Genomic DNA, 12937 nt, shown 5'->3' with positions numbered 1-12937 from the left:
CACAAGGTCAGGAGTTCGAGACCAGCCTGGCCAATATGGTGAAACCCCATCTCTACTAAAAATATAAAAAATAAATTAGCCAGGCATGGTGGCAAGTGCCTGTAGTCCCAGCTACTTGGGAGGCTGAGGGAGGAGAATCGCTTGAACCTGGGAGGAGGAGGTTTCAGTGAGATGAGATCACGCCAATGCACTCCAGCCTGGGCGACAGAGAGAGACTCCGTCTCAAAAAAAAAAAAAACAAAAAAAACATAGATACACTGCTGTGAATGCAAGTTTCATAGGGCTATGAGAACTTATACTTGGTCTGGAGGGTTAGTGAAATCTTCCTTAAGGAAGAGATATTTGAACTGTGATCAGAAAGATGAACAGGAGTTAACTAGGTGTGTGTATTTGGTGGCAGGGCAGGGGTTAGGCAGAGGAGCATTACTGACAAAGGGTAAGTAAGGCCCTATGGTGAGACACAGTGTGTATATGATAATTGAAGGAAGAGCCATGTGGCTGGAATGCAAAAAGCAAGAGGCAGAGTGCACAAGCTGAGATGAAAGAGACTGGAAGGAGCTACACTGTAGAAGACCCTATGGACAAAATAAAGATTAATAATCTTAACCTAAAATCAGTAGGAAGAGCTTGAAGAATTTTCAGCAGTGTGTTGTCATGATTGCCTTTGAAAAAGACTCTTCTGGCTACTTGCTAAAAAAAGATTGCCAGGTTTCTCAACCTCAGCATTATCGACATTTGGGGATAGATAATTCTTTGCTGTAGGGGGCTGTCCTATGCATTGTAGGATGTTTAGCAGCATCCCTGGCTTCTCTACATCAGATTCCAGGATCACCCACCCCCTGAGATGAGACAACCAAAAATATCTCCAGACATTGCCAAATGTTCCCAAGGGGCAAAATCATACCTAATTGAGAACTGCCAAATTAGAGGAAGAGCAAGAGGGGGTGAGAGGGTGAGAGGGATTATTTGGAGGTCTTTTTTTTCTTTCTTTTTTTTTTTAACAATAGTCCAGGTAACAGATTATGGTAGCTTAGAATTGAGGAGGTGAAAAAGGAAGGAAGTGAACTGATTAGGGAGATGTTTAGGAAGTAAAGTTAACCATATAGGATGCTAGATTGAAATGGTGGCGGGGTGGGGGGAAGAAATAAGGAGAATGAATAAGTTTCTGGCTTAAGCATCTGGGTAGATGGTGGTACTATGAAATAGGGATCCCAGGTAAATCTGTATTTGAAACCAACACAAAAATGGAATGAGACTTTTGGAGGTGTTGGGAGATGTGAGTACACTTTGCATGTGGAGGAACATAAATCATTTGAAGCCAAAGGCAGGGAGACTCTCTGAACCTATTCACCTATTCTGGCTCAGGAGGCTCCCTGACTACAAAAAACAAAAACAAAAACAAACAAACAAAAGTAGAAGCCAAAGGTAAACTGTGGTGGTCAATTATATTCATGGTTCCTAATGAATCATGTGTCCTAGTATTCATTATACATGCCCCTGTGTAGTCCCTCTGATTGAACTGGGTCTGACTTCTTGACCTTTACCAGTAAGATGTGGCAGAAGTGACCTTATGAGACTTCTGGGTCCAGCTATTAAGAAGTCCTGGTCATATGGTTTGAATCTGTGTCCCCACAAAATCTCCTGTCAAATTGTAATCTCCAGTGTCAAAGGTGGGGCCTGGGGGTAGGTGATTGGATCATGGGGGCAGAGTTCTCATAAATTGTGTAGCACTATCCCCCCTTGATACTGTATTGTGAGAGAGTTCTCATGAGATCTGGCCATTTGAGAGTGTGTAGCACCTCCCCACTCTGTCTTCCACCTGCCCCTGCCATGTGAAGATGGCTGCTCCTGCTTTGCCTTCTGCCATGAGTAAAAAACTCCCTGAGGCCTCCCCAGAAGCAGATCCTGCCATGCTTCCTGTTCAGCCTGCAGAATCATGAGCCGATTAAACCCCTTCTTTTTATAAATTACCCAGTCTCAAGTATTTCTTTATAGCAGTGTGAGAAACGGACTAATACACCTGGCATCTTTTACTTTTGTGCTCTGGGGGAAGCCAGTAGCCATTTAAGACAACCAGTCTCCCTGAGACGGCCATGCTGTGAGAAACCTAATCTTGCTGTTTGTAGAGGTCATGTGGAAGACAACTGAGGCTCTTTGCCAACAGCCCCAGCTGAGCTTCCAGTTGACAGCTAGTGCCAATTTGTCAGCTTTGTGTGTGAGACCATCTCGGGTGTGGATCTTCCAGCCCCATCAAGCCATTCCAGATGACACCATGTGGAGTCTACAAGCTGTTGGCTCATCACCAAGCTTTGGTCACCAAGTCTGGTCACTAAGCCCTGACCAAATTGCAGAATTATGAGCAAAGAAGTAATGATTGTCATTTTAAGCCAGGAAGTTTTGAGAGATTTTGTTACACAGCAATAGATAACTAGAACAGTCAGCCACTCTAAGGCTCAGTTTCATCTACTGTAAATTTGAAATAATAGTACCTACCTCAGACTTCGTGTAAGGATAAAGTTAAATAACACCTGACACTAGAAGTACTCAAATACTGCTATTATTATTCTGGTAGGCACCCAAGAAGGGCTTGATGACTGATAATTTTATTGAATAATATTGATTAACTGGACCAGAGCAATTTTTACCTTCTCTGACTGCCATATATCTAACAGAAACTTTCAGTCACTGTGTTCCTTTTTTTGCTTCACAACACTTATCACCACTTGAAAAAAAATATTTTTTATTATCTGGCTTTCTTAGTAGAATATATGCTCCATGAGAGTGAAGACTGTGTGTTTCTTTTTTCCCATGATATCCCTAGTGCCTAGAACAACATCCTGTCAATCAGACGATCAATAGGTATTTGTTGAATGAATAAATGAGTGTTGCACATACATTTCCATTTTCACAAAACAATAAAGGAAAATGTCATGTATGTTATTCTTTTTTTTTTTTTTTTTTTTTTTTTTTTTAAGAAACAGGGTCTCACTATTTTGCCCAAGCTGGACCTGAACTCCTGGGCTCAAGATACCTTGCACTGCAGCCTCCCAAGTAGCTGAGAACACAGGTGTGTGCAAAGGTGCCCAGCTTGTCCTGCATTTTACTTAAGGCTTAAATCCTTTCAGTTCTCAGTTCTCAGCACAGCATGTTTGGTCAGCTGATTAGACAGTAAAACTAGTTTGCTCTCCTGAAAGGAAATCTTAGGGTACAAACATTATAAAAGTAGGTGAAATGTAGTTGCAGAACAACTTAATTTCTATTAGCTTAATCTAATTTAATTCATGAAGTTTTACAAACTAATTCTTTAGCTTTTATTTCCTCAGCTGATTAATGCCTGTGGTCCAGATCTTTAAGACATTTTGTTAACTTTACATTTTAGTCTTATTTCAGCCTAAAACTCTCTTATATACAACCATCCAACCAGAAATCGGTAGTTTCTTCTGCTGAGGTCTAGGTAGGATGCTTTATCAAGGATACTTCTTCCTGAGCACACATCAGTTTAGCTCTTAAAATGTTTCTTTTCTTCTGCTATTCTACTTTGAAAATGTTCTCTTTTTTTCCCCCAGAGACAAGGGCCTTGCTATGTTGCCCAGGCTAGGCTCAAGGGATCCTCCTCCCTCAGCCTTCCAAGTAGGTGGAACTGCAGGCATACACCACCATGCCCAGCTTGCTTTCAAAACTTTCTAAAGGTTACCTCTAATAGATTTGATCAACTTAACCTAAAATCTGATTAATCTCTTTAAAATGTTTCTGCATTTCTTCTATGTTACCTGAGGTGATTTACATATTCAGAACTTTGAGGACAGACTTGTCAGTCACGTGCCTGTGCAAACGCTGGGGAGTGGGCACTGTCACCCCGTGTGCCTGAAGGATCTATCTTGGACCCAGGCAGGTGGTGTAGGTCCTCAGGTACAAGAAGGTGTTATGATGCATGCAGGCCACATATGTCTCTGCAGACTATATTCAGGACTTTGAATGTACGGTAGCAACCTGCCAAGAACTGCAGGCCTTTCATGGCAGTATACACATAACCAGGAGTTCTGACAGAAAACATTCTTCTTTACTTTAAGCCTTCAGAGGACCTCACTCGACTGCTTTGTAATTTAGCCAAGTGTTACGGTGTATAGGTTGTTGTCCATGGTGAATTTTTACTTGTATATGATATACAAAAGATAGCTCAAAATTAATCAGTCTTAAATGTAAGAGCTAAAACTATAAAACCCAGAAGAAACTATAGCTGAGATCTTGGATTAGACCATGATTTCTTAGATATGACACCAAAAGCACAAGCAACCAAAGAAAAATACATTGGACTTCATCAAAAAGAAACAATTGGTACTTCAAATGACACTATCAAGAAAGTAAAAAGACACCATAGAATATTTGCAAATGATATATATTGAAATACTTTTATCCAGAATATGTAAAGAACTCTTACAACTCAATAAAAGACACATTGCCCAATTTAAAATGGACAAAGGTTCTGAATAGACATTTCTCTAAAGAAGATATTCAAATGTCCAAAAAGCACATCAAAAGATGTTCAACATCGGATTGGGTGCCAAGATGGCCAAATAGGAACAGCTCCAGCCTCCAGCTCCCAGCGTGAGTGACACAGAAGACGGGTGATTTCTGCATTTCCAACTGAGGTACCAGGTTCTTCTCACTGGGGCATGTTGGACAGTCGGTGAAGGACAGTGGGTGCAGCCCAACGAGCAAAAGCCAAAGCAAGGCGAGGCATTGCCTCACCCGGGAAGCACAAGGGGGAAGGGAATTCCTTTTCCTAGCCAAGGGAAACCTTGACACACAACACCTGGAAAATCGGGTCACTCCCACCCTAATACTGTGCTTTACCAAGGGTCTTAGCAAACGGCACACAAGGAGATTATATTCCCGTGCCTGGCTTGAAGGGTCCCATGCCCACGGAGCCTCCCTCATTGCAAAAGATGTTCAACATCATCAACCACCAGGCCCCCTTACTTCAACTGGAGGCAACTCTCCATCTTCACAGCTCCCCGGTGGGGGGGGGGGGGCAGGGTCCCTAAGGCCTTGTTGTGATTACATTGTAGCCAAATTCTCCTTCTGCCCAATCTTGCTTTCTTCCCTTCCCAAACAGGTATTGATCCCAAGAGACTTCATAATAAACTTTCTGCATGCTAATTTCCATCTCAGGGTGTTCTTCCCAGAGAACTCAACCTGTGACAAATCTTTAGCCTTCAGCAAAAGTACAGGCCCCTAGTAGGGGCAGTTGTACCCAACTGCTCATATAAGAGGTACTCCAGGCCAGAAAATAGATGATGATAACTGTAGGGATAAAAAGATGGCCAAACCAAGGAGTCTGGCTCGGTGAGTTCATCTAAGCCAGCATTAGAAAAGGCATGCTGTTCGTGCTATGAATCTTCTGTGCCAGTGCAGAGCCAGCCTTGGGAAGGAGCGGCCCAGTCCTCTGGTGTTTTCTAAAACTACCAGGCTAGTTCTGACTTTTATTTCCATTGTAATTACTAGATTAATGTTATTTCAAAGATCCATATATTTCCCATTAGGAGCTTGTTAACATTAATTGAGTTAATATTCATTAACCCTTTTCCCGTTTGCCCACAGAGTACTTGCCAGCAGCGCTTGCTGCTGCAGCATTTACCTCGAGATAACTTTGCCATGAAATAGCTCATTTTCATTATTATTTTCTTTTCTTTCTTTTTTTTTTTTTTTTTTTTTGAGACGGAGTCTCGCTCTGTCGCCCAGGCTGGAGTGCAGTGGCGCAATCTCGGCTCACTGCAAGATCTGCCTCCCAGGTTCACGCCATTCTCCTGCCTCAGCCTCCCGAGTAGCTGGGACTACAGGTGTCCGCCACCACGCCCAGCTAATTTTTTTTTTATTTTTAGTAGAGACGAGGTTTCACCACGTTAGCCAGGATGGTATCGATCATTCAGACCTCGTGATCTGCCTGCCTTGGCCTCCCGAAGTGCTGGGATTACAGGCACGAGCCACTGCACCCGGCCTCATTATTATTTTCACAGTGCTCTAGTATATCAACTGTAAACAAAAGACATCTTTCAGGCCAAGAGTGGTGACTCACGCCTGTAATCCCAGCAGTTCAGGAGGCCAAGGTGGGCAGATCACTTGAGGCCAGGAGTTCGAGACCAGCCTGGCCAGCGTAGTGAAACCTCATCTCTACTAAAAGATACAAAAACTAGCTGAGCGTGGTGGTGTATGCCTGCAATCCCAGCTACTTGGGAGGCTGAGGCACAATAATCACTTGAACCCAGGAGGCGAAGGTTGCAGTGAGCTGAGATAGCACCCCTGCACTCCAGCCTGGGTGATGGAGGGAAACTCTGTCTTAAAAAAGAAAAAGAAAAAAAGACATCATTCTATTTATAGCATTCTGTTTTTAGTAATGGTATTTCCATTTACAAAATACAGTAATTCTCTATGGCTAAAAATGTCAAATCCTAAAATACATAGCATTCCTATGCATGATGTTAATTAACATTGTTCTTGGACAATTGTTGTCTGAAGATTCATTTCATGAATCTGATTTTTCTGAAATAGATGATTCTGATAATTCAGATGATTCTGTTGTTACTTCTGTTTAGAAATAACTCCAAGAACAGTTTTTATATTTTGTTTTCACATTGAAAATCAGTCAGATTTGCTTCAGCCTCAAAGAGAGTGTTTATGGAAAATTAATTGAGAGCACTGGCAGCGAGCTGCACTTTTTCTTTCTAAATGGTAAATTAAATTGACCATATTTTATCAAATAAATATTTTAGAAAATGTACTGTAGATTTGTCTTCATGTGCCATGATCTGCACTAAGTCCTGATGAAAATATTTTACTCTACATAAAAATCAAGTCTATGGACAGAGATGGGTTCTGCCGCTTTCTTTTATGCAAGGATTTGAAGTTGACATGGGGACTTTGATCTCAGGGTCCAACATAGATCAAACATTTTGTCCATAAAGCCAGACTAGCTGGGGGTGAGGAATAGTGGCAATAAAACTTTTGTAACCAGCTTGCCTCTGAGGGATGGGAAAATGATCTAGGCCAGGGATGGTGTAGGATAGAGGCTGAAGAAAACCAGTGCAACAATAAGGAACCATTTCTCCAAGCCTAAGAAGGGCAGGCACAGCCTGGTGCAGGTTAGCTTTATAGCCCAAATCAGAGTAAAATGCCAGGGATGTCTAGACAGGAAGTGTCTAAAAGTTACCTTTATCATCTTTGATTTCTAGTGCCTGTACAGTGTATAATGTTTGTTATGTCAATTACTGAATACGAATCTGAGTATGTTCATCGTTCTTGCCACCATAATCCAGGGTTTAGATGAACATATGAAAAAGTGATCTGAGAATAAAAGACACTATTCTTAGCCTAAAAAACTTCAAGTGATGCTTTTCGGTAAAAACTCAATTTCATTTGGGCCTTCCTTGGTTCCACTATTATTATTATTAGTATTTTTACTATTATTATTTGAGATGGGGTCTTGCTCTGTCACCCAGGCTGAAAGTGCAGCGGCATGATCATGGTTCACTGTGGCTTTCACCTTCAGCCTCCAGAGTAGCTGGAACCACAGGTGCATGCCACCACATCCAGCTAATTTACTTATTTATTTATATATTTTTTTGGTGCAGATGAAATCTCACCATGTAGCCCAGGTTGGTCTCAAACTCCTGGGCTCAAGCCAACCTTTCACTTTTGCCTCCCAAAGTGCTGGGATTACGGGTGTGAGCCACTACGCCTGGCTGGTTCCATTATTCATTTCTAGAGATGAAACAAGCAGAATGGGGTAGAATATTTTAAATGTGGATATATCATAGTTTGTTGAAGGGAAAGACAGTGTTTTCAATTTAATTTTCCATTTAATTTTTGGCAATGGCCAATCTTTTATTGGCATATTGGCTGTAACCATTGAAGATTATTACTTTAGAGGAGTAGTTAATAATGACTTATTGTTATCCTTTAAATACATTTTATTTTATTTTATTTTATTTTTTTTATTATACTTTAAGTTCTAGGGTACATGTGCATAACGTGCAGGTTTGTTACATATGTATACTTATGCCATGTTGGTGTGCTGCACCCATCAACTCGTCAGCACCCATCAATTCATCATTTATATCATGTATAACTCCCCAATGCAATCCCTCCCCCCTCCCCCCTCCCCATGATAGGCCCCAGTGTGTGATGTTCCCCTTCCCGAGTCCAAATGATCTCATTGTTCAGTTCCCACCTATGAGTGAGAACATGCGGTGTTTGGTTTTCTTTAAATACATTTTAAATGAAAGTACCTTGCTTGTGTTCATGCTGAAACTCATGTGACACATTTTTGCTTAACATTCCTGTCTTATAATAGCTTCCTCTGATTTATCCTCATGCATTTGGGTTTTCATCTCAAAGAAGAGCTGAGTGTCATTAACATTCCACTTTCCACCTTCAAGTCTCATTTTCTTCATCTGTAAAATAGGATAATAATATATTACTCATAATTACTCGTAGGATCGTTGGGAAGATTAAGTAAGAAATCCATGTAAAATGCCTAGCATAATGTCTGATGTATAGTGGCATTCAAGAAATGTAAACTGACCGGGCGCGGTGGCTCATGCCTGTAATCCCAGCACTTCGGGAGGCCGAGACGGGCGGATTACAAGCTCAGGCGATCGAGACCCCCCGTTGGGTGAAACCTTGTCTCTACTAAAAATACAAAAAATTAGCCGGGCGAGGTGGCGGGCGCCTGTAGTCCCAGCTACTCGGGAGGCTGAGGCGGGAGAATGGCGGGAACCCGGGGGCGGAGCTTGCAGTGAGCAGACATCGCGCCACTGCACTCCAGCCCGGCCGACAGAGCGAGACTCCCTCTCAAAAAAAACAACAAAACAAACAAAAAACAAAAAAAAGAAATGTAAATTACATTTCTCTCTGTTATTGGGTTATCTGACGATTGAATATGCCCACTGTTTTCTGTTTTCTTTTTCTTTTGTTTTGTTATTAGAGCAAGACAAAACTCCTTGGTGAACTGCAGACATACTCAACGGTTATTAGAGCCAACCATGTGAGTATGAACATTCAGAATTAGAATATTATAATAATATTGACCTAGTATTCAGTGAGTAATATTGACCTACAGAAGATGGAGACCATCCTGGCTAACACGGTGAAACCCTGTCTCTACTAAAAATACAAAAAACTAGCCAGGCGAGGTGGCGGGCGCCTGCAGCCCCAGCTACTCGGGAGGCTGAGGCAGGAGAATGGCGGGAACCTGGGAGGCGGAGGTTGCAGCGAGCAGAGATTGCGCCACTGCACTCCAGCCTGGGCGACAGAGCGAGACTCTGCCTTAAAAAAAGAAAAATAAATAATAATAATAATATTGACTTAATATTAGGTTGACCTATTAGTTTTAGATAAAGTTAGAGTTAGGTCGATATACATTACAACTAAGGTTAGGAATTAATCAGTACGTAACTTATCAGGGTCTTTTCTCTCTTCACCTTTAGACAGGTTTTGATTAAATTAGTCAACAGAAAACTTTAAATATATTGAAATTTAGAAATACATAAAATCTTGTAAATAAGCAACATCAGTTATGTTTAAAATAATCCTTTTGTCCAGGCACGGTGGCTTAGGCTTGTAATCCCAGTACTTTGGGAGTCTGAGGTCAGCTGATCACTTGAGGCCAGGAATTCAAGACCAGCCTGGCCAACATGGTGAAACCCCAACTCTGCTAAAAACACAAAAATTAGCTAGTTGTGATGGCGCACACCTGTAATCCCAGCTACTCCGGAGGCTGAGGCGTGAGAATCGCTTGAACCCCGGAGGTGGAGGTTGCAGTGAGCCAAGATCGCAACACTGCACTCTAGCTCGGGTGACAGAGCAAGACTCTGTCTCAAAAATAAATAAATACATACATAATAATAATCTTTTTATCCTTTTGTATAATCCATGTGCTATCCCCTGCTTTTTTCTTTTTTTTAAAGCTGGTGGGAAGTGTTATGATTATGGACAGGCTATTCAAACTTTTAAAAATGAGTTTTCAAGCAAACCTTTGTAGCTGGAATTAGATAGTTTGGTACCGATCATGCCTTGACTACTATTAAAATTTCTAAAGGGCCAGGCTCAGTGGCTCCCACCTGGAAGCCCAGCACTTTGAGTGGCAAAGACAGGCAGATCATTTGACATCACGAGTTCAAGAACAGCCTGGCCAATATGGTGAAACCTCATCTTTACCAAAAATATTAAATACCTTTTAAAATTGCAAAAACCACAATTACTTTTGCATCAACCTATACAAAAACTAGTCAGGCATGGTGGCACGTGCCTGTAGTCCCAGTTACTTGGGAGGCTGAGGCAGGAGAATCACTAGGACCCGGGAGGTGGAGGTTGTAGTGAGCCAAGATAGTGCCACTGCACTCCATCCTGGGTAACAGAGTGAGACCCCGTCTCAAAAAATAGTAACTCTTATTATCTTCATCATCATCTAAAAGGTTGTAATCCCTAAAGATCTCCACATCTTATTCTCATGTTGTGTAGGTTGCACCTGCATTCCGAGTAAGATTTTTGCTTTCAAATTGTTTAGTTTTGTTTTTGAGTCTTCAGCCTTTAAAAAAAGTAAACATGTTATGCTATACTGTGATTGAAAATAAAAAGAATATAAATGAAAAGGGAAGCCATAAATATCGGTCAACAGCCATAGTTGAGAAATTTGGGGAACTCTAGGTCTATACAACTTTCCTAAATTGAACTCTGTAGTCTCAACTGATTTCACAGATAATTTTTGTCAAGTGAGGGATGATACTTTTTATATAGATCTCATTCTTACTTTTCCAAGTTTTCACTTTAATTCTGTAGTGGACTCAGTGTGGGTAATAGGCATGTTAGATTCCACAAAATTGGGAAAGTCATTGGTCTGGATTTTGTTTTAGAGTACCAACTGTTGTGGCATGTACTTCTGTTTGAGTCAGCTATAGTGTATAATGTCAAAACAATACATTGGAACCAATAGCTCTCAGGGTAAAAATTATCCATGTACAGATGGTGGGCAAAAGTGATTACTTAAACTCTAGGTATATAAATACCATAAGTACGTATTCAGAGTTATGAATGGAGTAAGGATTCCCACAGTATTAATCTACCTTCAACAAGCCATGTAAATAAAGAGAGTGAAACACAATCTGTTCTATATATTTTGCACACTCTCAATTGCTGTAACAAGGGAAATGGTATTTTTAGGGTAGAAACCCTCAACTGCTTTGAGACCACAAAAGTCCATCAGTTTACAGCTGGAGGCTTCTGTCTATTCAGAATATTTGGTACTCTTACAAACAGTAGCCCCACTGTTAAAATTAATAGATTTTGTATCCTGAGGGGCAGAGTGCTTTAATATCATGACATGACTTTTGCTTTGGCCTTGGTTTTCCTTTTATTTCTAAGGAGTTTCTGTAAAAGGATTCCTTTGTTAACATATACCATTTTCATTATAATATAATGTTAGTTTTTCCTCCATATTTTCACAAAAGCAAAAAAAAGAAAATTGTACAAGCCAATAGTAATCCCTAAAATATATTTTCTGATTACATTGTACTGATGTTATTTCTGAAAAAATATAAAAAGTATAAAACAAAAAATAAAAATTACTCATAATACACATAGAGAATAACACTTTGGTGTTCATATTCCCATATAAAATACAGTCATATGTTACTTAATGACAGGGTACAGTCTGAAAAAGCATTGTTAGGTGATTTTGTCCCTGTGTGAACATCATAGAGTACACTTACACGAACTTGTATGGTAGAGCTTACTACACACCTAGGCTGTATGGTATAGCCTAATTTCTCCTAGGCTACAAACCTGTACAGCATGTTACTGTACTGAATATTGTAGTCATTGTAACGCAGTGGTATTTGTGTACCTAAACATATCTAAACACAGATGATGTACAGTAAAAATACAGTATAAAAGCCTCCTTCATTCTGAAGTTCCCAAGGTGGAGAAAAAAGAGGAAAAAAAACCTCCACTATAATCTTCTGGGCAGTGTTCTATATGTGGTCTGTCGTTGACTAAAACGTTATTATACAGTTCACCACTGTACTTATAAAAGGAAGAAAGAATGTGACATCATTGGCTCATTTAAATTGGAAGTAGGAAATACTAGGAGTGAGAATAAATATATTTGTGAATATTTTCTTTTCTAATATCTGTTTTGGAGATTACTGATAAATAGTTTCATGAAACCAGAAGTGAAAACAGAAGGGGATTCTCTGGAAGAGACCTATTAATTTTTTTAAGTTTTAAATATGACTAATTATAAAATATCAACATAAAGAAGAAGAATAAATGAATAAACTCATTATCAAGATGTATCTGTAAAGTGAGGAAGAACACCAAGAAATACAATAAAAGAACATGAATCTTCAAACCTGAATACTTTTAAGTTTTTCACCTGCATATTTGCTGATTTCTCTTGCTCTGCTGAACCTTTAATAACCACAACACCAATTTCTCAGTCTTTTTCCTTTTTATTCCCTAGACTACTGTTCCTAAACCAGTTCATCTATTTCCTTCTTCTCTTTCACTAACAATACCCACTCTCCGCATGTTCCAATATTGATTATACATCCACCATTTTCTGCCCCAATTCCACTTTGCATTTCAGGTGCATCAAATCACTAGGCCATATTTTTTCTGACCACTCAAAGACTTTTTTCATGTTCTTCCCTCTGCCTGGAAGGCCCTTGCCTTCCATCTTATCCTTTTATATCTCATTCATCCTTTAAGGCCTAGAGCAAATGTCACTAGTTTGGTAAGACCACTTCTGACCCAATCCTTGCATTAATTTAGCATTTGTTTATAATCACAGTTGGGGCTTTAAAAAAGGAAAAAGAAATACACCACAGTCTGGCTCATATTGTCATTAGTTGTATATTTTACTTTTTTTTTTTTTTTTTTT

The sequence above is a fragment of the Rhinopithecus bieti genome, unplaced genomic scaffold, assembly GCF_001698545.2.
Source record: "Rhinopithecus bieti isolate Rb0 unplaced genomic scaffold, ASM169854v2 scaffold_46210, whole genome shotgun sequence".
NCBI classification, from domain to species: Eukaryota; Metazoa; Chordata; class Mammalia; order Primates; family Cercopithecidae; genus Rhinopithecus; species Rhinopithecus bieti.
This window is presented reverse-complemented; position numbering follows the sequence as displayed.